General features: G+C 43.5%; 1 protein-coding gene across 1 annotated transcript in view; it reads right to left on the reverse strand.

Annotated features, from left to right (window-relative positions):
• The window catches only part of nipal4 (NIPA like domain containing 4), a 40,346-nt gene that overhangs the window by 9,224 nt on the left and 5,654 nt on the right, over positions 1-25,468 (reverse strand). The gene's annotated exons all lie outside the window — the stretch shown is intronic.

Genomic DNA, 25,468 nt, shown 5'->3' on the forward strand with positions numbered 1-25,468 from the left:
TACTACACCTGTCTGCACATCTGGAGACAGACAGAGAGGATGCTACAGCTGTCTGCACATCTGGAGACAGACAGAGAGGATGTTACAGCTGTCTGCACATCTGGAGAAAGACAGAGAAGATGTTACAGCTGTCTGCACATCTGGAGAAAGACAGAGAAGATGTTACAGCTGTCTGCACATCTGGAGACAGACAGAGAGGATGTTACAGCTGTCTGCACATCTGCACATGTCTGCACATCTGGAGACAGACAGAGAGGATGTTACAGCTGTCTGTACAGCTGCACATCTGGAGACAGACAGAAGATGATGCACATCTACAGCTGTCTGCACTACAGCTGTCTGCACATCTGGAGACAGACAGAGAGGATGTTACAGCTGTCTGCACATCTGGAGACAGACAGAGAGGATGTTACAGCTGTCTGCACATCTGGAGACAGACAGAGAGGATGTTACAGCTGTCTGCACATCTGGAGACAAACAGAGAGGATGTTACAGCTGTGCACATCTGGAGACAGACAGAGAGGATGTTACAGCTGTCTGCACATCTGGAGACAGACAGAGAGGATACTACAGCTGTCTGCACATCTGGAGACAGACAGAGAGGATGTTACAGCTGTCTGCACATCTGGAGACAGACAGAGAGGATACTACAGCTGTCTGCACATCTGGAGACAGACAGAGAGGATACTACCGCTGTCTGCACATCTGGAGACAGACAGAGAGGATACTACACCTGTCTGCACATCTGGAGACAGACAGAGAGGATACTACAGCTGTCTGCACATCTGGAGACAGACAGAGAGGATACTACAGCTGTCTGCACATCTGGAGACAGACAGAGAGGAGGCGGAGCTCAGCCAGCAGCTCTTTCCTTCATGGTGAATGGGGATAGTGTGTTCGGGCTGCGAGGGCCAATCATGTAACAGAGATCAGACTTGTGGGGGTGTTTGGAGGCGTGACGTGTGAGGCCCTGTTTACATGATAATGTTTGCGGTTGAAAACGGCTAAATATTTTTTCAACGATGGCGTTTTTGGGGCTTAAAAGGTCCGATGGCAAAAAGTCTGCCTGCCTCTATGGGAATCTAACATAACTTATGCCCCCTGTATTTTATTCATTCATTTCAAGAAAATTGGTGTCCTTAAAAGTTGGATTTTTCCAAAAAAAACTTAATTAAGGCATTTAGATCAATTTACAAAAGATGATTTTTCTTATTCCTCTTTTTAGTCAATTTTACCGTGGGTTCCTAAACTCATGAGCAGCGCTGTAACTAAAGTTAAAAATCAGTTTTTTTCCTGGTTCAGACCGGCTCAGGGAAGTAAAAGCTGATCAGTGAGAACAGGGCGAGTCTGATCAGATCTCTGGCAGTGACGGAGCACTTCTTGGGCCGTCCCACCAGCGATCCAGATTAGATAAAGACATACCAGCCGGTACCTGGCAGACTGAGAGGCCACAGATTTAAGATCTGAAGAGGAAGATAGGTGTAAACCGAGCCCTGGGTATCCTGTTCTGCCTTTGAGAAAATGAAAGCTCAGATGGACCAATCAGGAATCTTCTCCTTATGAGGTCAGGAACAAGGTTACCTCCCCTTTCTCTGCTTTGCCCTCACAGAGAATTTGGCCCACCCATGAGAGAGAGAGAGACATCATGGCTTTCAAACGAGCAAAGTTGCAGTTGGTCAAGGCCTCACCCCCACTCTCCACCTTGCCTCCTCCCCCCCCCTCTCTCTCTCCTCCTCAATAGCTTCAGACACAGAAATGGCACATCCTAAGGAAAGCTCATTGTGGGACTGGCTCTAGTGGCTGGAATTCTGCACCAAGGCTGAATTTCAGGAAAGAGACTTCAGATACAGTATTAGGGGACCACTAAGGTCTATATAAAAGAGACTTCAGATACAGTATTAGGGGACCACTAAGGTCTATATAAAAGAGACTTCAGATACAGTATTAGGGGACCACTAAGGTCTATATAAAAGAGACTTCAGATACAGTATTAGGGGACCACTAAGGGGACCACTAAGGTCTATATAAAAGAGACTTCAGATACAGTATTAGGGGACCACTAAGGTCTATATAAAAGAGACTTCAGATACAGTATTAGGGGACCACTAAGGTCTATATAAAAGAGACTTCAGATACAGTATTAGGGGACCACTAAGGTCTATATAAAAGAGACTTCAGATACAGTATTAGGGGACCCAGGTCTATATAAAAAAGACTTCAGATCTATATATAAAAGAGACTTCAGATACAGTATTAGGGGACCACTAGATACAGTATTAGGGGTCTATATATAAAAGAGACTTCAGATACAGTATTAGGGGACCACTAAGGTCTATATAAAAGAGACTTCAGATACAGTATTAGGGAACCACTAAGGTCTATATAAAAGAGACTTCAGATACAGTATTAGGGGACCACTAAAAGGTCTATATAAAAGTCTATATAAAGACTTCAGATACAGTATTAGGGGACCACTAAGGTCTATATAAAAGAGACTTCAGATACAGTATTAGGGGACCACTAAGGTCTATATAAAGTATTAGGGGACCACTAAGGTCTATATAAAAGAGACTTCAGATACAGTATTAGGGGACCACCATATAAAAGGACTCAGATATATTAAAACTAAGGTCTACTTCAGATACAGTATTAGGGGACCACTAAGGCCTATATAAAAGAGACTTCAGATACAGTATTAGGGGACCACTAAGGTCTATATAAAAGAGACTTCAGATACAGTATTAGGGGACCACTAAGGTCTATATAAAAGAGACTTCAGATACAGTATTAGGGACCACTAAGGTCTATATAAAAGAGACTTCAGATACAGTATTAGGGGACCACTAAGGTCTATATAAAAGAGACTTCAGATACAGTATTAGGGGACCACTAAGGTCTATATAAAAGCATCCAAAGGGCACCATGTTATGGGACCTTTACGTTTTTGTAGACAGGAACTCACTGACCTCCTCCGGCCAGCTGAAAGTTTGTCTAATATTATCTACAATCACTCGCAGCACAGCCGGGTACGCTATAGTGTAACGCATTCCCTTCTCCTGTTGTTGCATTTCTGGATAACATCCTGCAACAGGTCCTGGAAGAAAAATACCAGCGTCGTCCCGTTAAGTAGTCGAGGTAGGACAGCTGAACTAGTAAGTTAGTGGCTGTTCGGTTACTGTCCTCTTCACTAGTACCGTTAACGTTATCAATATTCCCCACTTTGTTAGTGAGCTAGTGAGTTGGTTGATGTTTTTCTGAAGTAATGTTACAGTAGCTATGTTTCCACCCACACGTTTTAGCCGAATTACGTGATATCGAATGAAAAATGCCGTCATGGAAACAGTAAAATTCGATGGAATTTCATGAATATCGATTCAAATGAAATACGTTCGGTCTCATCGGATTTTATCTTGATCGATATATACGGCTTATGTGATAAACGCTGATGGAAACGTTATTTGCCGAATAAATTAATGAATTGCGATTAAGTTTTAGGTCATTTTATGGTTGCAACCCGCCACAAAACGAAGAAGAAGAAGTTGTAGTTCATTTCCGCCCAGTATTTCCGCTCTGTTTGCACACATGACAGGTGTCAACAAAGACATGATGGAAGTAGACCAACAAGGAGACTTTTTGAATATAATTTACGAGCAAAATATAACAGCTATTTTAGATAGCAAAAATCTAAGAAATGCCATCATTTATCAGGAACTCGCGAAGGAAATGACCTACAAAGGTTAGGACAAGGAAGGAGCTCAAACAGCAACATGTCTCCAAAAAGAAAGGTGTCTCTCAGCGGTGCCGGAGGGAAAATAAAAGGAGAGTTCCACCTTTTTGATGAGCTGGATCAGATCCTCGGCCAAAGGCCCATCGGAGCTTCCTCGGCTTCTAATATTAACAACAACAACTACTTTTGTCTAGCAAAACTTTGTTCCCAAATCTTTGCTTGAATCTTGTGCGATTCAGTGCAAAAATGAACGGAAACACCTTAAAATGTCTCAAATCAATTCGATATACCTATTTAATCGCAAAACAGCATGTGACCTCTTTACGAACAGGTTTTTATTCTCTTTAAAGCTGTTGGATGGAAACTCACTTTCACACTCAGCTTTATTCACAGGAGTTTTTTTACCGAACTTCAGATAATTCGATTGTCAAGTGGACGGAGACTTAGCTAGTGTCTCATCTGTCCTTTTTTGGCTTTGCTGCTCCACCGTTTTTAAACAATGTTTGTGGTCCATTCTGTTGGTTAGTCAAACGTTCACACACTGACAACTGTTGGCGTCTGTCGCTATTCAAATCCCCCCGGTAACGTTAACGGACTCATCGTCAGGATACGGTCACTGCCGGCAAACCCATCACAACATTTTTGTTATGTGCAAATAAATTTCAACACACACACGGACACAAACACTCATTCGCTCACTTACTCAATTCATCAATTAAGTAATTTGATTGAAAGCAAAGATATGAAGAGGTACAGATAGTGGAGGCCCCTGGGTACCGGCCCAATCTGTGTCTGTGTGTGTGTGTGTGTGTGTGTGTGTGTGTGTGTGTGTGTGTGTGTGTGTGTGTGTGTGTGTCTCTGTGAGTGTGGGTCTGTGTGTGTACGTCTGTGTGTGTTTGTGTCTGTGTACATCTGTGTCTATGTGTGTACGTCTGTGTCTGTGTGAGTGTGTCTGTGTGTGTTAGTGTGTGTGTGTCTCTGTGAGTGTGTGTCTTTGTGTGTGTACGTCTGTGTGTGTGTGTGTACAGTACGTCTGTGTCTGTGTGTGTGTGTGTGTGTGTGTGTGTGTGTGTGTTCTGAGTGTGCATGTGTGTGTGTGTGTGTGTGTGTGTGTGTGTGTGTGTGTGTGTGTGTGTGTCTCTGTGTGTGTGTGTGTGTGTGTGTGTGTGTGTGTGTGTGTGTGTGTGTGTGTGTGTGTGTGTGTGTGTGTGTGTGTGTGTGTGTGTGTGTGTGTGTGTGTGTGTGTGTGTGTGTGTGTGTGTGTGTGTGTGTGTGTGTGTGTGTGTGTGTGTGTGTGTGTGTGTGTGTGTGTGTGTGTGTGTGTGTGTGTGTGTGTGTGTGTGTGTGTGTGTGTGTGTGTGTCTGCAGACTATCCCAAAAACAGCTGGGATAGTTTTTATTGGCTGTTGGTTTTTAAAAATCCACATTGGAATGTTGCCAGTTTTACAAACCTGCCACAGTGTGCTTGCTGATGTTGCCTAGCAACAGTTGCTGTTGTTGTTGGGTGGGTGGAGCTTTGATCTCTGACGTCAGAAGATTCTAAATGGCTTTGATCCTTGATCTTTGTGATGTCATACACATCTCTTTATATATAGGACTTCAGAAAGGAAATCCATTCCATTTCTGTTCATTAGAGCTGGACCAAGGTTGTCACTTACACTTATTCTCACAAAACGATTATCAAACCTCTCTAGGCCACTTAATACCTCTTTCCATTACACCGCAAAGAGTCCTTGGCACACAACAGATCATACTTCTTTTACACAGCACGGGAACAAAGGCCAACACAGTTGGATTTTACAATTATCGTGTCTAAACATCACAGACAGAAGAAATGCCGGAGTTTTCAGAAGATACCGGATCAGCACGGACAGAAGTGCCAGAGGGTGCAGAAGACACCGTATCACAGACAGAAGACACCGTATCACAGACAGAAGAATTGCCGGAGGGTGGAGAAGATCCTGAATCAGAGACAGAAGAAGTGCCGGAGGTGTCAGAAGATACCATTCGCCCGCTGATTGAATCCTTTTTTAAAAGGATAACAGTAGAACAGCGGGAATCGTTGAGATCCTGCACCCCCGATGATGCCACAAAAATCATGACGGCTGACCTGCTTCTAGACATCATAACAGCCTTGTCAAAAGTCTGGTTAAAAACTCTTAGGAGAGAAAATGCTTGGGCGTCTGAGGAGTGTTTTGTTTCTGAGGAGCGTGTTCTGTCCAATCTGGGCGACACACTTTATCAGAGTTTCACAGGAGCTCTGAACACTGAGGACCAAGTTGAGTATGTCAGCTCACAGCGCTTGACAGGCTTAGTAGGTAAAGAGGTTGTACAAAATGTCAACTCTGCTCTCTCCACTCCTACGCCCGCTAGAGAGCCTGGAATTATTCAGCGCGTCACTCGCCCTCAAAGACTTAACGCTATGCTTCGTCATGCTTTCCAAATGTTAAAGGCTTTCCCAGAGAAGGTGAAAATGGTGTGCCTTACTCAAGCACGTAAGCAGACAACAAGTTATAACAGACGAAGGAAACAACAGGTCAGACCCTCTCCCATGAAGAACTGACAGAAGATATGGAGCCGGAAGAAACAGAAGAGAGAATACATGAGACAGAAGAAACTGAAGATATTTCATGAGACAGAAGAAACTGAAGATCAGAGATTTTGAGACAGAAGAAACTGAAGATGAGACATGAGACAGAAGAAACTGAAGATCAGAGATTTCATGAGACAGAAGAAACTGAAGATCAGAATTTCATGAGACAGAAGAAACTTACATGAGACAGAAACTGAAGAAACTGATGGAAACTGCATTTCATGAGACAGAAGAAAATCACTCAATCACCAATCAGAAGTGTGGAACCAGAAGTCCCAGGGTACATCTCATCAGAAGACAGTGTTATTGAGATGTCAACATTAACAGCTGTTGAAGAAATACTCACAGAGGAGGTGACTGTGACAATTACTCCTCTTTTGGATTTAGTGCCAGACTCCAAGTTTGAGCTGCTGCAACGAGAATGCGTCCGGCATATTGGAAACGTTGCAGAAGACATTTCTCGGCTGATTACTCAAATCAAGAGTCTGGGTGCAGGGTCAACATGTCAAGAGAAGCTCAAAGAGTTCATAAAAGCAATAGAGAGCAAGATCAAGACCTTTTTGCGGCGCGCTTGGCCAAAACATGGTTTCATCGCATACTGGAGGATCTGAGGACTAAATTTAACAAGAAATCCCATATTGAAAGCGAGGACATAATGCAGGAAGCCATAAAGAGCTTTGATGCTCTGCTTCAGACAACGGACAGTGAAAAACCACAAGTTGGAGATGTGGTTGATGTGATTCCCAAGTTCAAGAACGTGTCCCTCGGTACAAGGCTGTTATTCACACAGCAACTCACTGATATCCTCTACAAGGACCTCATCCGTGGGATGCAGCCAGAGATGATGCCAGAACCAATGACAAGGAGGTCATGCGGTAACGAGATTGTTCTTCATTCGCATGGTGACATGTACGCTGACATCAAAAACAAAGTGTGGAATTTCCTGGGACTGATGGGGTGGTGGCTGAACACCCAGATCAATGGCCACAGCGCAAAGGTGTTAAACACCATCTTAAAAAATCAGTCCCTGGCAACACGGCAGTTACCAGAGGTCCACGTCGTCAAGGAGCCCGTGGCAACTGCTGCAGCATCTCGAGCAGTATGTGAGGAGACACCCAGGGAACCGACACAGGACACAACAGCACGGGATATAACTAGAAAAGCTTACGTCAAGTTATTCACAGAGAAGCTGCTTTCGCGAATAATAAGGAAAGAAAAAGTGAGATGGACATTTGGAAAGTCAGAGGCCACCATTAGCCATTTGTTTGAAAGAACGTGGGCAGAAGTCGAGGGTGTAGACTTTTATACCAGCTGGAAGACCTTTCAAAACCTGGACAAGGCCATCCTCCAGGACTTGTGTAAGAAGTGGGGCGGTGCAGAAAAGGTGCTGGTCTCCATTTATCTAGAGGAACCAGCACTGATATACTATATTGCCTTCTTAGTCAAACAACACCTGATGAAGCCACCAAAAAAGTGCAGCACCATCTCCAAGTTCTTCTCATCTGTGGGCAAAGCCATCTCCAACATCTGCAGACGTAGAAACAGGGTTGGTTGTATTTAGGTGAAACGTAGTGTGTCTGCTACGTTAGGGTTTTCTCCGGGTGCTCCGAGTGTTTCTCCCACATCCCACAGTAAATATAAAAAACACATTATCAGTAAAGAGCTCCAGTCCTGCCTCACATCCAGGTTACCGTCTCCTCCACTGGTCCCTGTCCTTAACCCTTGTGTCGTCTTCACCATCATTCTCGGTCAAAATTGAAAAATGTGCATTTTTAAAACATTTTTGTCCCTCTTTTCAACTCTTTTTAAATTCATGGTCAATAAACCTAATGAAATGACATCATACCTAATTTTTTACTTGGAAAAAAAGCAAAAATGATGATTTATTTTGACTAATATTTAAGATCAGAGGTAATTGAGTGAATCAAAGACTTGTTTAAGTCAAAGTTTGGTCAGTTTGATGCTGTGAAATTAAATAAAACAACATGGATGCATGTAGGTTGTATGGGTTCCATACAACCTACATGCATCCATGTTGTTTTGGGGCAATTTGGTTGTAAGAAACCCAAATTTCAGATATAAAAAACATTGAAAAGGGGTCAAATTTGACCCAAGGAAGACACAAGGGTCAAAGGCACAATCAGACCAATGGAGCAGGAGGCCACCTAGATGGGGGCAGGACCCGAGCTCTCAGCGCCCGCCTCAGTGGTCAACAGCGTGAGCTCACAGCTAGAAGGAGAGGGTTCGGTGATCGGGCCTGAGCCTTTCTCAGTTTGTGTCTTGTCTACTGTGGCGGTATGTTTGGGTTTACCCCGGGTGCTCCGGTTTCCTCCCACATTCAGTCCAAATAACATCAAATAACTGATTCAATAAAAAAATAAAAAGTAAAATTGGCTTATATCTGTTTTATCATTTGCTGCTGGATCTGTAAATATGCAACTCAGAATAATATTCTGCTGATTCTGTTAAATATATGTATTTCAAATACCATCCAATCCAAAATCATGTTAAATTCAAGTTTCAACATTTCTCAGATTTCTCAATGTCAGTGTGCACCATTACATTTTTCACTAATTGAATTGAACGATACATTTAAGCACAGAAGCACACACACACACACACACACACACAAACACACACAGACACACAAACACACACACACACAGAAGCACACACACACACACACACACACACAAACACACACACACACAGAAGCACACACACACACACACACACACAAGCACACACACACACACACACACACACACACACACACACACACACAGAAGCACACACACACACACACACACACACACACACACACACACACACACACACACACACACACACACACACACACACACACACACACACACACACACACACACACACACACACACACACACACACACACACACACACACACACAGAACACACACACACACACACAAACACACACACACACAGAAGCACACACACACACACACACAAACACACACACACACACAAACACACACACACACAGAACACACACACACACACACACACACACAAACACACACACACACAGAAGCACACACACACACACACACACACACACACACACACACACACAGAAGGACACACACACACACAGACAAACACTGGCATCACATACCAGATTTTTGAGAACAGGAGAATATGATTGGTTGATGGAATAAACACATTTTAAAGTCACAAAAAGAAGTGCAACCCATTTTGATTGTCATGAATGTTACAAAAGTGGTTTATTATAAGAAAATATTTTTGTCACTTTGGTCCCATTTATGTCTTTAATTACAACTACAATAACAACTGTGTAAAAAATATAACTGATGTTGTGGCCTGAAATCACTGATGGCCAGATGCTTATAAATCTTATAAAACGGGTAGCTAAAATCAGGCAATCTGATTGGTTCATATAGTCGTGGTATAATAAAGGCATACAGCAGCTATGTTATGTATGTGTAATTAATTCAGTAAGTGTAACTAGCCATTAGATATGTAATTCGCTCTGACCTATTATTAGGCCTATGTAACGTTAGCACGCTGAGAAGAGAAAGAATAATACGTTCCTGTAACAAATAACAGCAACTGCATTACCTTATCTATAAATAAACCAGCAGCTTAGTATGATTTGCACCCAAATATAAAGTTGAGATCAAAAATAACTCACAAATAGCTCACAGCTCCTCAACCTGGGAACAGTTTGTCCTGGACTCTCATTTCTTAATAACTTGCTCTGTGTATTATCCGTCCATTAAAGGTACAGTAGGTAAGTCTTATAAAACTACCTTTCTGTCATATCTGCTGAAACTGACCCTATGTTCCAGTAGAACTACATGAAGCAGGTCATTAAAAAGAATCCAGCTCCTCTGGCTCCACCTACAGCCTGGAGTGAGATTTGCAAGATTCCACAGCTCCCTGTTCAGATGCACCAATCAGGGCCAGGGGGAGGTGTCTAACTGTTCAGATGCACCAATCAGGGCCAGGGGGAGTGTCTAACTGTTCAGATGCACCAATCAGGGCCAGGGGGAGGTGTCTAACTGTTCAGATGCACCAATCAGGGCCAGGGGGAGTGTCTAACTGTTCAGATGCACCAATCAGGGCCAGGGGGGAGTGTCTAACTGTTCAGATGCACCAATCAGGGCCAGGGGAGGTGTCTAACTGTTCAGATGCACCCATCAGGGCCAGGGGGAGTGTCTAACTGTTCAGATGCACCAATCAGGGCCAGGGGAGGTGTCTAACTGTTCAGATGCACCAATCAGGGCCAGGGGGGAGTGTCTAACTGTTCAGATGCACCAATCAGGGCCAGGGGAGGTGTCTAACTGTTCAGATGCACCAATCAGGGCCAGGGGGTTGTCTAACTGTTCAGATGCACCAATCAGGGCCAGGGGGAGTGTCTAACTGTTCAGATGCACCAATCAGGGCCAGGGGAGGTGTCTAACTGGTCAGATGCACCAATCAGGGCAAGGGGGGTTTCTAACTGTTCAGGTGCACCAATCAGGGCTAGGGGGGTGTCTAACTGTTCAGATGCACCAATCAGGGCCAGGGGGGTGTCTAACTGTTCAGGTGGACCAATAAGGGCCAGGGGGAGGTGTCTAACTGTTCAGGTTCACCAATCAGGACCAGGGGAGGTGTCTAACTGTTCAGGTGCACCAATCAGGGCCAGGGGGAGTGTCTAACTGTTCAGATGCACCAATCAGGGCCAGGGGAGGTGTCTAACTGTTCAGATGCACCAATCAGGGCAAGGGGGGTTTCTAACTGTTCAGGTGCACCAATCAGGGCCAGGGGGGTGTCTAACTGTTCAGATGCACCAATCAGGGCCAGGGGGTGTCTAACTGTTCAGGTGGACCAATAAGGGCCAGGGGGAGGTGTCTAACTGTTCAGGTTCACCAATCAGGACCAGGGAGGTGTCTAACTGTTCAGGTGCACCAATCAGGGCCAGGGGGGTGTCTAACTGTTCAGATGCACCAATCAGGGCCAGGGAGGTGTCTAACTGTTCAGATGCACCAATCAGGGCAAGGGGGGTTTCTAACTGTTCAGGTGCACCAATCAGGGCCAGGGGGGTGTCTAACTGTTCAGATGCACCAATCAGGACCAGGGGAGGTGTCTAACTGTTCAGGTGCACCAATCAGGGCCAGGGGGATGTCTAACTGTTCAGGTGCACCAATCAGGACCAGGGGAGGTGTCTAACTGTTCAGGTGCACCAATCAGGGCCAGGGGAGGTGTCTAACTGTTCAGGTGCACCAATCAGGGCCAGGTGGGTGTCTAACTGCGTGTCAATCTCTGCTCAGGCACACGCATTCATTCTCCCTTGTGGGGGGAGGGGCTTAGGAGACCGTTTTGGGTTTTAGCAGAAAGGGGGGAGGGACTGAGAAGTTGTCAATGTTCAAATGTTTTGGCTAAGTCCTGGATCTTCACAATCCTACCTACGGCACCTTTAAGGGATCACAGAAAAAAATATTTCTTTAATGTCCTTCGCTGCAGAATCCACCCGGGGTCCTCCAGTAATGTCCAGTCATATGATACTTCTTCTAATTAGATTAATGAAAAATATTTCCCAAAGCAGACTCCAATAGACAGCTTGCAGGGTTACCTTCTGCAATATATTCAGTGAAAAATGAAAGGTCCCAGCGCATGAAAATGTCACTTTATGAGTTTTTTTTAACATGAGTTCCCCCAGCCTGCCTATGGTCCCCCAGTGGCTAGAAATGGTGATAGGTGTAAACCGAGCCCTGGGTATCCTGCTCTGCCTTTGAGAAAATGAAAGCTCAGATGGACCAATCAGGAATCTTCTCCTTATGAGGTCATAAGGGAAAAGGTTACCTCCCCTTTCTCTGCTTTGCCCGCCCAGAGAATTTGGCCCAGCCATGAGAGAGAGAGATATCATGGCTTTCAAACGAGCAAAGTGGCAGGTGGTCAAGGCCTATATAAAAGAGACTTCAGATACAGTATTAGAGGACCACTAAGGTCTATATAAAAGAGACTTCAGATACAGTATTAGAGGACCACTAAGGTCTATATAAAAGAGACTTCAGATACAGTATTAGGGGACCACTAAGGTCTATATAAAAGAGACTTCAGATACAGTATTAGGGGACCACTAAGGTCTATACAAAAGAGACTTCAGATACAGTATTAGGGGACCACTAAGGTCTATATAAAAGAGACTTCAGATACAGTATTAGAGGACCACTAAGGTCTATATAAAAGCATCCAAAGAGCATCGTGTCATGGGACCTTTAAGATAATCTGTGGCCTAAAAGAGAACAGTTTCCAAAAAACAGTGTCTCTTTTCAGCACGAGCGAAAGAAATGCCGTTTTACTGATGTTCACTAAAATAAGTAGAAGTTTTTCCCAGTGATAAATATTGATAAAAGAACAATTAATTTTATAATAATAGGCCCTGATATAGCACATCTGACGCAGGTGAAGGGAGGTTGTGCACCTACAAACTCACGTTCTGAACATACACTATTAAGAGAAGCTAATTAGAAGTACTTATTAGTTTTTTGATTTAAGATAAGGTCACGAACATGTGGACACACCTATATGAAAAGTTAAAACATGCCTCAATATCAATTAACTTGGTATGGAAAAATTACGGAAATTCTGTAAAATACACATTGGATTCCCTGTGACAGCTTCTACCAATATTAGTGGCATGTGTTGATTTAGATGGTGTGTCAGGAAATGGTACAGTCACTGTTCTATTTTTGTGCACCAACAAAGGCAACTTTTGAACACGCTATTATGATTCAGTGCCGCCCAGATAATGTATTGGGAAGTGATCTCATGTACAAATTCAAATTAGATTGGTTAAAAGTTAATAGAAACAGCTGTTTGCTGTCACCATACCTAGAGATTGGCACGGGGTACTTTCCATAAAATCATCTCTCAATGCAAATCAGACCAGCTGTTCGGCTAACTGACATAAAACCATGCCAGACTCTAGGTATGGTGAAGGGTATGTGATGAAGGGGGGGGGTGCAAGGGAACTTTATCAGGATGCATAGTATCCTGGATCCATGTAATAACTGGCCTTTATAATAACCATCTGCCTGCCTCTATGTGAATTTAACATAGGGGTGTCTATACTTATGCCCCCTGTATTTTAAGGAAGAACATTTATTTATTTACGATACATTATTCATTCACAAAGAAAATTGGTGAACTTAAAGGTTGGAGTTTTCTTTTTTTTTTTAATTGAGGCATTTAGATCAATTTTCAAAAGATGATTTTTCTTATTCCTCTTTTTAGTCAATTTTACCGTGGGTTCCTAAACTCATGAGCAGCGCTGTAACTAAAGTTAAAAATCAGTTTTTTTCCTGGTTCAGACCGGCTCAGGGAAGTAAAAGCTGATCAGTGAGAACAGGGCGAGTCTGATCAGATCTCTGGCAGTGACGGAGCACTTCTTGGGCCGTCCCACCAGCGATCCAGATTAGATAAAGACATACCAGCCGGTACCTGGCAGACTGAGAGGCCACAGATTTAAGATCTGAAGAGGAAGATAGGTGTAAACCGAGCCCTGGGTATCCTGTTCTGCCTTTGAGAAAATGAAAGCTCAGATGGACCAATCAGGAATCTTCTCCTTATGAGGTCAGGAACAAGGTTACCTCCCCTTTCTCTGCTTTGCCCTCACAGAGAATTTGGCCCACCCATGAGAGAGAGAGAGACATCATGGCTTTCAAACGAGCAAAGTTGCAGTTGGTCAAGGCCTCACCCCCACTCTCCACCTTGCCTCCTCCCCCCTCTCTCTCCTCCTCAATAGCTTCAGACACAGAAATGGCACATCCTAAGGAAAGCTCATTGTGGGACTGGCTCTAGTGGCTGGAATTCTGCACCAAGGCTGAATTTCAGGAAAGAGACTTCAGATACAGTATTAGGGGACCACTAAGGTCTATATAAAAGAGACTTCAGATACAGTATTAGGGGACCACTAAGGTCTATATAAAAGAGACTTCAGATACAGTATTAGAGGACCACTAAAGGTCTATATAAAAGAGACTTCAGATACAGTATTAGGGGACCACTAAGGTCTATATAAAAGAGACTTCAGATACAGTATTAGGGGACCACTAAGGTCTATATAAAAGAGACTTCAGATACAGTATTAGGGGACCACTAAGGTCTATATAAAAGAGACTTCAGATACAGTATTAGGGGACCACTAAGGTCTATATAAAAGAGACTTCAGATACAGTATTAGGGGACCACTAAGGTCTATATAAAAGAGACTTCAGATACAGTATTAGGGGACCACTAAGGTCTATATAAAAGAGACTTCAGATACAGTATTAGGGGGACCACTAAGGTCTATATAAAAGAGACTTCAGATACAGTATTAGAGGACCACTAAGGTCTATATAAAAGAGACTTCAGATACAGTATTAGGGGACCACTAAGGTCTATATAAAAGAGACTTCAGATACAGTATTAGAGGACCACTAAGGTCTATATAAAAGAGACTTCAGATACAGTATTAGGGGACCACTAAGGTCTATATAAAAGAGACTTCAGATACAGTATTAGGGGACCACTAAGGTCTATATAAAAGAGACTTCAGATACAGTATTAGGGGACCACTAAGGTCTATATAAAAGAGACTTCAGATACAGTATTAGGGGACCACTAAGGTCTATATAAAAGAGACTTCAGATACAGTATTAGGGGACCACTAAGGTCTATATAAAAGAGACTTCAGATACAGTATTAGGGAACCACTAAGGTCTATATAAAAGAGACTTCAGATACAGTATTAGGGGACCACTAAGGTCTATATAAAAGAGACTTCAGATACAGTATTAGGGACCACTAAGGTCTATATAAAAGAGACTTCAGATACAGCATTAGGGGACCACTAAGGTCTATATAAAAGAGACTTCAGATACAGTATTAGGGGACCACTAAGGTCTATATAAAAGAGACTTCAGATACAGTATTAGAGGACCACTAAGGTCTATATAAAAGAGACTTCAGATACAGTATTAGGGGACCACTAAGGTCTATATAAAAGAGACTTCAGATACAGTATTAGGGGACCACTAAGGCCTATATAAAAGAGACTTCAGATACAGTATTAGGGGACCACTAAGGTCTATATAAAAGAGACTTCAGATACAGTATTAGGGGACCACTAAGGTCTATATAAAAGAGACTTCAGATACAGTATTAGGGGACCACTAAGGTCTATATAAAAGAGACTTCAGATACAAGATTAGGGGACCACTAAGGTCTATATAAAGAGACTTCAGATACAGTATTAGGGGACCACTAAGGTCTATATAAAAGAGACTTCAGATACAAGATTAGGGGACCACTAAGGTCTATATAAAGAGACTTCAGATACAGTATTAGGGGACCACTAAGGTCTATATAAAAGAGACTTCAGATACAGTATTAGGGGACCACTAAGGTCTATATAAAAGCATCCAAAGGGCACCATGTTATGGGACCTTTACGTTTTTGTAGACAGGAACTCACTGACCTCCTCCGGCCAGCTGAAAGTTTGTCTAATATTATCTACAATCACTCGCAGCACAGCCGGGTACGCTATAGTGTAACGCATTCCCTTCTCCTGTTGTTGCATTTCTGGATAACATCCTGCAACAGGTCCTGGAAGAAAAATACCAGCGTCGTCCCGTTAACTAGTCGAGGTAGGACAGCTGAACTAGTAAGTTAGTGGCTGTTCGGTTACTGTCCTCTTCACTAGTACCGTTAACGTTATCAATATTCCCCACTTTGTTAGTGAGCTAGTGAGTTGGTTGATGTTTTTCTGAAGTAATGTTACAGTAGCTATGTTTCCACCCACACGTTTTAGCCGAATTACGTGATATCGAATGAAAAATGCCGTCATGGAAACAGTAAAATTCGATGGAATTTCATGAATATCGATTCAAATGAAATACGTTCGGTCTCATCGGATTTTATCTTGATCGATATATACGGCTTATGTGATAAACGCTGATGGAAACGTTATTTGCCGAATAAATTAATGAATTGCGATTAAGTTTTAGGTCATTTTATGGTTGCAACCCGCCACAAAACGAAGAAGAAGAAGTTGTAGTTCATTTCCGCCCAGTATTTCCGCTCTGTTTGCACACATGACAGGTGTCAACAAAGACATGATGGAAGTAGACCAACAAGGAGACTTTTTGAATATAATTTACGAGCAAAATATAACAGCTATTTTAGATAGCAAAAATCTAAGAAATGCCATCATTTATCAGGAACTCGCGAAGGAAATGACCTACAAAGGTTAGGACAAGGAAGGAGCTCAAACAGCAACATGTCTCCAAAAAGAAAGGTGTCTCTCAGCGGTGCCGGAGGGAAAATAAAAGGAGAGTTCCACCTTTTTGATGAGCTGGATCAGATCCTCGGCCAAAGGCCCATCGGAGCTTCCTCGGCTTCTAATATTAACAACAACAACTACTTTTGTCTAGCAAAACTTTGTTCCCAAATCTTTGCTTGAATCTTGTGCGATTCAGTGCAAAAATGAACGGAAACACCTTAAAATGTCTCAAATCAATTCGATATACCTATTTAATCGCAAAACAGCATGTGACCTCTTTACGAACAGGTTTTTATTCTCTTTAAAGCTGTTGGATGGAAACTCACTTTCACACTCAGCTTTATTCACAGGAGTTTTTTTACCGAACTTCAGATAATTCGATTGTCAAGTGGACGGAGACTTAGCTAGTGTCTCATCTGTCCTTTTTTGGCTTTGCTGCTCCACCGTTTTTAAACAATGTTTGTGGTCCATTCTGTTGGTTAGTCAAACGTTCACACACTGACAACTGTTGGCGTCTGTCGCTATTCAAATCCCCCCGGTAACGTTAACGGACTCATCGTCAGGATACGGTCACTGCCGGCAAACCCATCACAACATTTTTGTTATGTGCAAATAAATTTCAACACACACACGGACACAAACACTCATTCGCTCACTTACTCAATTCATCAATTAAGTAATTTGATTGAAAGCAAAGATATGAAGAGGTACAGATAGTGGAGGCCCCTGGGTACCGGCCCAATCTGTGTCTGTGTGTGTGTGTGTGTGTGTGTGTGTGTGTGTGTGTGTGTGTGTGTGTGTGTGTGTGTGTCTCTGTGAGTGTGGGTCTGTGTGTGTGTACGTCTGTGTGTGTTTGTGTCTGTGTACATCTGTGTCTATGTGTGTACGTCTGTGTCTGTGTGAGTGTGTCTGTGTGTGTTAGTGTGTGTGTGTCTCTGTGAGTGTGTGTCTTTGTGTGTGTACGTCTGTGTGTGTGTGTGTACAGTACGTCTGTGTCTGAGTGTGTTTGTGTGTGTGTGTGTGTGTGTGTGTGTGTGTCTGAGTGCATGTGTGTGTCGCTGTGTGTGTGTGTGTGTGTGTGTGTGTGTCTGTGTGTGTCTCTGTGTGTGTGTGTGTGTGTGTGTGTGTGTGTGTGTGTGTGTGTGTGTGTGTGTGTGTGTGTGTGTGTGTGTGTGTGTGTGTGTGTGTGTGTGTGTGTGTGTGTGTGTGTGTGTGTGTGTGTGTGTGTGTGTGTGTGTGTGTGTGTGTGTGTGTGTGTGTGTGTGTGTGTGTGTGTGTCTGTGTGTGTGTGTGTGTGTGTGTGTGTGTGTGTGTGTGTGTGTCTGCAGACTATCCCAAAAACAGCTGGGATAGTTTTTATTGGCTGTTGGTTTTTAAAAATCCACATTGGAATGTTGCCAGTTTTACAAACCTGCCACAGTGTGCTTGCTGATGTTGCCTAGCAACAGTTGCTGTTGTTGTTGGGTGGGTGGAGCTTTGATCTCTGACGTCAGAAGATTCTAAATGGCTTTGATCCTTGATCTTTGTGATGTCATACACATCTCTTTATATATAGGACTTCAGAAAGGAAATCCATTCCATTTCTGTTCATTAGAGCTGGACCAAGGTTGTCACTTACACTTATTCTCACAAAACGATTATCAAACCTCTCTAGGCCACTTAATACCTCTTTCCATTACACCGCAAAGAGTCCTTGGCACACAACAGATCATACTTCTTTTACACAGCACGGGAACAAAGGCCAACACAGTTGGATTTTACAATTATCGTGTCTAAACATCACAGACAGAAGAAATGCGGAGTTTTCAGAAGATACCGGATCAGCACGGACAGAAGTGCCAGAGGGTGCAGAAGACACCGTATCACAGACAGAAGACACCGTATCACAGACAGAAGAATTGCCGGAGGGTGGAGAAGATCCTGAATCAGAGACAGAAGAAGTGCCGGAGGTGTCAGAAGATACCATTCGCCCGCTGATTGAATCCTTTTTTAAAAGGATAACAGTAGAACAGCGGGAATCGTTGAGATCCTGCACCCCCGATGATGCCACAAAAATCATGACGGCTGACCTGCTTCTAGACATCATAACAGCCTTGTCAAAAGTCTGGTTAAAAACTCTTAGGAGAGAAAATGCTTGGGCGTCTGAGGAGTGTTTTGTTTCTGAGGAGCGTGTTCTGTCCAATCTGGGCGACACACTTTATCAGAGTTTCACAGGAGCTCTGAACACTGAGGACCAAGTTGAGTATGTCAGCTCACAGCGCTTGACAGGCTTAGTAGGTAAAGAGGTTGTACAAAATGTCAACTCTGCTCTTTCCACTCCTACACCCGCTAGAGAGCCTGGAATTATTCAGCGCGTCACTCGCCCTCAAAGACTTAACGCTATGCTTCGTCATGCTTTCCAAATGTTAAAGGCTTTCCCAGAGAAGGTGAAAATGGTGTGCCTTACTCAAGCACGTAAGCAGACAACAAGTTATAACAGACGTAAGGAAACAACAGGTCAGACCCTCTCCCATGAAGAACTGACAGAAGATATGGAGCCGGAAGAAACAGAAGATCAGAGAATACATGAGACAGAAGAAACTGAAGATCAGAAGAGACAGAAGAAACTGAAGATCAGAGATTTCATGAGACAGAAGAAACTGAAGATCAGAGAATACATGAGACAGAAGAAACTGAAGATCAGAGATTTCATGAGACAGAAGAAACTGAAGATCAGAGATTTCATGAGACAGAAGAAACTGAAGATCAGAGATTTCATGAGACAGAAGAAACTGAAGATCAGAGATTTCATGAGACAGAAGAAACTGATGGCTGCACTCAATCACCAATCAGAAGTGTGGAACCAGAAGTCCCAGGGTACATCTCATCAGAAGACAGTGTTATTGAGATGTCAACATTAACAGCTGTTGAAGAAATACTCACAGAGGAGGTGACTGTGACAATTACTCCTCTTTTGGATTTAGTGCCAGACTCCAAGTTTGAGCTGCTGCAACGAGAATGCGTCCGGCATATTGGAAACGTTGCAGAAGACATTTCTCGGCTGATTACTCAAATCAAGAGTCTGGGTGCAGGGTCAACATGTCAAGAGAAGCTCAAAGAGTTCATAAAAGCAATAGAGAGCAAGATCAAGACCTTTTTTGCGATGCGCTTGGCCAAAACATGGTTTCATCGCATACTGGAGGATCTGAGGACTAAATTTAACAAGAAATCCCATATTGAAAGCGAGGACATAATGCAGGAAGCCATAAAGAGCTTTGATGCTCTGCTTCAGACAACGGACAGTGAAAACCACAAGTTGGAGATGTGGTTGATGTGATTCCCAAGTTCAAGAACGTGTCCCTCGGTACAAGGCTGTTATTCACACAGCAACTCACTGATATCCTCTACAAGGACCTCATCCGTGGGATGCAGCCAGAGATGATGCCAGAACCAATGACAAGGAGGTCATGCGGTAACGAGATTGTTCTTCATTCGCATGGTGACATGTACGCTGACATCAAAAACAAAGTGTGGAATTTCCTGGGACTGATGGGGTGGTGGCTGAACACCCAGATCAATGGCCACAGCGCAAAGGTGTTAAACACCATCTAAAAAATCAGTCCCTGGCAACACGGCAGTTACCAGAGGTCCACGTCGTCAAGGAGCCCGTGGCAACTGCTGCAGCATCTCGAGCAGTATGTGAGGAGACACCCAGGGAACCGACACAGGACACAACAGCACGGGATATAACTAGAAAAGCTTACGTCAAGTTATTCACAGAGAAGCTGCTTTCGCGAATAATAAGGAAAGAAAAAGTGAGATGGACATTTGGAAAGTCAGAGGCCACCATTAGCCATTTGTTTGAAAGAACGTGGGCAGAAGTCGAGGGTGTAGACTTTTATACCAGCTGGAAGACCTTTCAAAACCTGGACAAGGCCATCCTCCAGGACTTGTGTAAGAAGTGGGGCGGTGCAGAAAAGGTGCTGGTCTCCATTTATCTAGAGGAACCAGCACTGATATACTATATTGCCTTCTTAGTCAAACAACACCTGATGAAGCCACCAAAAAGTGCAGCACCATCTCCAAGTTCTTCTCATCTGTGGGCAAAGCCATCTCCAACATCTGCGGACGTAGAAACAGGGTTGGTTGTATTTAGGTGAAACGTGGTGTGTCTGCTACGTTAGGGTTTTCTCCGGGTGCTCCGAGTGTTTCTCCCACATCCCACAGTAAATATAAAAAACACATTATCAGTAAAGAGCTCCAGTCCTGCCTCACATCCAGGTTACCGTCTCCTCCACTGGTCCCTGTCCTTAACCCTTGTGTCGTCTTCACCATCATTCTCGGTCAAAATTGAAAAATGTGCATTTTTAAAACATTTTTGTCCCTCTTTTCAACTCTTTTTAAATTCATGGTCAATAAACCTAATGAAATGACATCATACCTAATTTTTTACTTGGAAAAAAAGCAAAAATGATGATTTATTTTGACTAATATTTAAGATCAGAGGTAATTGAGTGAATCAAAGACTTGTTTAAGTCAAAGTTTGGTCAGTTTGATGCTGTGAAATTAAATAAAACAACATGGATGCATGTAGGTTGTATGGGTTCCATACAACCTACATGCATCCATGTTGTTTTGGGGCAATTTGGTTGTAAGAAACCCAAATTTCAGATATAAAAAAACATTGAAAAGGGGTCAAATTTGACCCAAGGAAGACACAAGGGTCAAAGGCACAATCAGACCAATGGAGCAGGAGGCCACCTAGATGGGGGGCAGGACCCGAGCTCTCAGCGCCGCCTCAGTGGTCAACAGCGTGAGCTCACAGCTAGAAGGAGAGGGTTCGGTGATCGGGCCTGAGCCTTTCTCAGTTTGTGTCTTGTCTACTGTGGCGGTATGTTTGGGTTTACCCCGGGTGCTCCGGTTTCCTCCCACATTCAGTCCAAATAACATCAAATAACTGATTCAATAAAAAAATAAAAAGTAAAATTGGCTTATATCTGTTTTATCATTTGCTGCTGGATCTGTAAATATGCAACTCAGAATAATATTCTGCTGATTCTGTTAAATATATGTATTTCAAATACCATCCAATCCAAAATCATGTTAAATTCAAGTTTCAACATTTCTCAGATTTCTCAATGTCAGTGTGCACCATTACATTTTTCACTAATTGAATCGAACGATACATTTAAGCACAGAAGCACACACACACACACACACACACAAACACACACACACACACACAAACACACACACACACACAAGCACACACACACACACACACACACACACACACACACACACACAGAAGCACACACACACACACACACACACACACACACACACACACACACACACACACACACACACACACACACACACACACACACACACACACACACACACACACACACACACAAACACACACACACACACACACACACACACAGAACACACACACACACACACACACACACACACACACAGACACACACACACACACACACACACACACACACACACACACACACACACACACACACACACACAGAAGCACACACACACACACACAAACACACACACACACACACACACACACACACACAGCACACACACACACACACACACACAACACACACACACAGAAGCACACACACACACACACACACACACACACACACACAGAAGGACACACACACACACAGACAAACACTGGCCTCACATACCAGATTTTTGAGAACAGGAGAATATGATTGGTTGATGGAATAAACACATTTTAAAGTCACAAAAAGAAGTGCAACCCATTTTGATTGTCATGAATGTTACAAAAGTGGTTTATTATAAGAAAATATTTTTGTCACTTTGGTCCCATTTATGTCTTTAATTACAATTACAATAACAACTGTGTAAAAAATATAACTGATGTTGTGGCCTGAAATCACTGATGGCCAGATGCTTATAAATCTTATAAAACGGGTAGCTAAAATCAGGCAATCTGATTGGTTCATAGCCGTGGTATAATAAAGGCATACAGCAGCTATGTTATGTATGTGTAATTAATTCAGTAAGTGTAACTAGCCATTAGATATGTAATTCGCTCTGACCTATTATTAGGCCTATGTAACGTTAGCACGCTGAGAAGAGAAAGAATAATACGTTCCTGTAACAAATAACAGCAACTGCATTACCTTATCTATAAATAAACCAGCAGCTTAGTATGATTTGCACCCAAATATAAAGTTGAGATCAAAAATAACTCACAAATAGCTCACAGCTCCTCAACCTGGGAACAGTTTGTCCTGGACTCTCATTTCTTAATAACTTGCTCTGTGTATTATCTGTCCATTAAAGGTACAGTAGGTAAGTCTTATAAAACTACCTTTCTGTCATATCTGCTGAAACTGACCCTATGTTCCAGTAGAACTACATGAAGCAGGTCATTAAAAAGAATCCAGCTCCTCTGGCTCCACCTACAGCCTGGAGTGAGATTTGCAAGATTCCACAGCTCCCTGTTCAGATGCACCAATCAGGGCCAGGGGAGGTGTCTAACTGTTCAGATGCACCAATCAGGGCCAGGGGAGGTGTCTAACTGTTCAGATGCACCAATCAGGGCCAGGGGGGGGAGTGTCTAACTGTTCAGATGCACCAATCAGGGCCAGGGGAGGTGTCTAACTGTTCAGATGCACCAATCAGGGCCGGGGGGGGTGTCTAACTGTTCAGATGCACCAATCAGGGCCAGGGGGAGTGTCTAACTGTTCAGATGCACCAATCAGGGCCAGGGGGAGTGTCTAACTGTTCAGATGCACCCATCAGGGCCAGGGGGAGTGTCTAACTGTTCAGATGCACCAATCAGGGCCAGGGGGAGGTGTCTAACTGTTCAGATGCACCAATCAGGGCCAGGGGGTGTCTAACTGTTCAGATGCACCAATCAGGGCCAGGGGGGGTGTCTAACTGTTCAGATGCAACAATCAGGGCCAGGGGGGTTGTCTAACTGTTCAGATGCACCAATCAGGGCCAGGGGAGTGTCTAACTGTTCAGATGCACCAATCAGGGCCAGGGGGTGTCTAACTGTTCAGATGCACCAATCAGGGCAAGGGGGGTTTCTAACTGTTCAGGTGCACCAATCAGGGCCAGGGGGTGTCTAACTGTTCAGATGCACCAATCAGGGCCAGGGGGGTGTCTAACTGTTCAGGTGGACCAATAAGGGCCAGGGGGAGGTGTCTAACTGTTCAGGTTCACCAATCAGGACCAGGGGAGGTGTCTAACTGTTCAGGTGCACCAATCAGGGCCAGGGGAGTGTCTAACTGTTCAGATGCACCAATCAGGGCCAGGGGAGGTGTCTAACTGTTCAGATGCACCAATCAGGGCAAGGGGGGTTTCTAACTGTTCAGGTGCACCAATCAGGGCCAGGGGGGTGTCTAACTGTTCAGATGCACCAATCAGGGCCAGGGGGGTGTCTAACTGTTCAGGTGGACCAATAAGGGCCAGGGGGAGGTGTCTAACTGTTCAGATGCACCAATCAGGACCAGGGGAGGTGTCTAACTGTTCAGGTGCACCAATCAGGGCCAGGGGGATGTCTAACTGTTCAGGTGCACCAATCAGGACCAGGGGAGGTGTCTAACTGTTCAGGTGCACCAATCAGGGCCAGGTGGGTGTCTAACTGCGTGTCAATCTCTGCTCAGGCACACGCATTCATTCTCCCTTGTGGGGGGAGGGGCTTAGGAGACCGTTTTGGGTTTTAGCAGAAAGGGGGGAGGGACTGAGAAGTTGTCAATGTTCAAATGTTTTGGCTAAGTCCTGGATCTTCACAATCCTACCTACGGCACCTTTAAGGGATCACAGAAAAAAATATTTCTTTAATGTCCTTCGCTGCAGAATCCACCCGGGGTCCTCCAGTAATGTCCAGTCATATGATACTTCTTCTAATTAGATTAATGAAAAATATTTCCCAAAGCAGACTCCAATAGACAGCTTGCAGGGTTACCTTCTGCAATATATTCAGTGAAAAATGAAAGGTCCCAGCGCATGAAAATGTCACTTTATGAGTTATTTTTAACATGAGTTCCCCCAGCCTGCCTATGGTCCCCCAGTGGCTAGAAATGGTGATAGGTGTAAACCGAGCCCTGGGTATCCTGCTCTGCCTTTGAGAAAATGAAAGCTCAGATGGACCAATCAGGAATCTTCTCCTTATGAGGTCATAAGGGAAAAGGTTACCTCCCCTTTCTCTGCTTTGCCCGCCCAGAGAATTTGGCCCAGCCATGAGAGAAAGAGAGAGACATCATGGCTTTCAAACGAGCAAAGTGGCAGTTGGTCAAGGCCTATATAAAAGAGACTTCAGATACAGTATTAGAGGACCACTAAGGTCTATATAAAAGAGACTTCAGATACAGTATTAGGGGACCACTAAGGTCTATATAAAAGAGACTTCAGATACAGTATTAGGGGACCACTAAGGTCTATATAAAAGAGACTTCAGATACAGTATTAGGGGACCACTAAGGTCTATATAAAAAAAGAGACTTCAGGGGATACAGACTTCAGATTAGGGGACCACTAAGGTCTATATAAAAGAGACTTCAGATACAGTATTAGGGGACCACTAAGGTCTATATAAAAGAGACTTCAGATACAGTATTAGGGGACCACTAAGGTCTATATAAAAGCATCCAAAGAGCATCGTGTCATGGGACCTTTAAGATAATCTGTGGCCTAAAAGAGAACAGTTTCCAAAAAACAGTGTCTCTTTTCAGCACGAGCGAAAGAAATGCCGTTTTACTGATGTTCACTAAAATAAGTAGAAGTTTTTCCCAGTGATAAATATTGATAAAAGAACAATTAATTTTATAATAATAGGCCC

Source organism: Perca flavescens, chromosome 13, assembly GCF_004354835.1.
Source record: "Perca flavescens isolate YP-PL-M2 chromosome 13, PFLA_1.0, whole genome shotgun sequence".
NCBI classification, from domain to species: domain Eukaryota; kingdom Metazoa; phylum Chordata; class Actinopteri; order Perciformes; family Percidae; genus Perca; species Perca flavescens.